This window comes from Solanum tuberosum, unplaced genomic scaffold, assembly GCF_000226075.1.
Source record: "Solanum tuberosum cultivar DM 1-3 516 R44 unplaced genomic scaffold, SolTub_3.0 scf00124, whole genome shotgun sequence".
Taxonomy (NCBI): domain Eukaryota; kingdom Viridiplantae; phylum Streptophyta; class Magnoliopsida; order Solanales; family Solanaceae; genus Solanum; species Solanum tuberosum.
The window spans coordinates 982,696-984,405 of record NW_006239049.1 but is presented as its reverse complement, the minus strand read 5'-3'; positions in this window follow the sequence as shown (position 1 = coordinate 984,405).

Sequence of the window (1,710 nt, the reverse complement as noted above, 5' to 3'; positions counted from 1 at the left end):
AATGGAATCAGATAATGAATTCTATAATATAACAAATGACTGAAACTGATATACAAATAATAACTAAAGAAGAACATCAAGACGAAGAATCTTTTGAACAAAAAATAGTATTTGATAATAGTATATTTGAACAAATAAAAGGAAAAGAATTAGACCTAAGCGTAGCGAAAATATTCGAAATACCAACAATAAGAAACTGGTTTAAACGACAAAAAGAAGAATATTATGTAGTAAGTCAAAGAGAACATATTATTGCAAATACACCAAAGAAAATGCTAAAATACCAATAATAAACAAACAAATAATAAATAAAGAAATACAAGATATTAAGGCTAAAAATCCAATTAAATATGTGCATTTAGGAGGAACAGAAATATTAATAAAAGCATGTTTTAGAGAAGGTATAGATACACCCATAGAAATACACTTAGTGGATGATAGACTTATACAACCCATAGAAAAAAGTATAATTAGTGCAGTAAAAGATAACCTCATATACCAAAAATTTAAATTCATAATAAGTGATAACTACTCAGTAGCAATAAATGACAGGAATATAGATAAATCACTAGTATTATATTGGAAAATGTCAGGAATAGAACTAGTCCCGGGAAGTAAAATATTTACAGCTAGATGTAAAAACTTATATGTTTTAACTAAAAAACATAAAATAACAACAAAAAATAAAATAAATAAAATAAATAAAATAAAAATAGAAAATCCTTTCGAAAGAATAGTCACAGTCATAGACAATAATGACTATAGTTATAATGAGATTGACATAGAAGAAGATTTAGAAATTATAAAAGAAAGATTAAGCACATCAAAAAGAATAAACACAAACTATGAAATACCACAAATATCATCAAAAATGAGTACTTCAAGAAAAATAGATAAAACTCCATAAAAATCAATGGAAGAAGAAATAAAACCACATCATTACTACATAATGGGAGTAATGGAACAACGAAAAATATTTAATATTAATAAATACAGGACAAGAAGAAAACTATATTACAAGAGAATTAGTGACGGAAGAAGAAATAATAACTAGTGAACAATTATGTCCCGAACTACCAAAAGCATTAATGTATACCGAAGAAACTACAAAAAAGAAAATTATCATTGGAGGAGTACCAATAGTAATAAAATTTAAAATATATCAAGGAGATGAAAATATCATTTTAGGAATAAAATGGCTAGAACAAGTAAAACCATTTAATCTAGAAGACAAATAGTTGACAATAAATTATGAAAATAAAAGAGTAATAATAAAAAGAACTTTAGTATGATAAAAATATGAAATATATATACTAGCAAAGATAATAATAGAGGGATATTACAACAGATATTATACACCAATGATAGATACAGGAGCAGAAGCTAATATATGTAAATACAATTGTTTACCGGAAGATAAATGAGAAAAATTAAAAACACCGATAGTAGTAACAAGATTTAATAATGAAGGAAGCATGATCACATATAACGCAAAAAATATAAAAGTATAAATATGGGATAAGATACTAACTATAGAGGAAATATATAACTTTGAATTGACTACAAAAGATATGCCTCCCTAGTCCACGAGGGTCTTCACGACCCGTGGTGGTCACCACGAGCTGTGGTGCCACCCGTGGTGGCTAGGCAGTAGGCTCTAGAAGGGTGCCAAAACAAGGCTCCCCTTCACGAGCCACTTCACGACTCGCG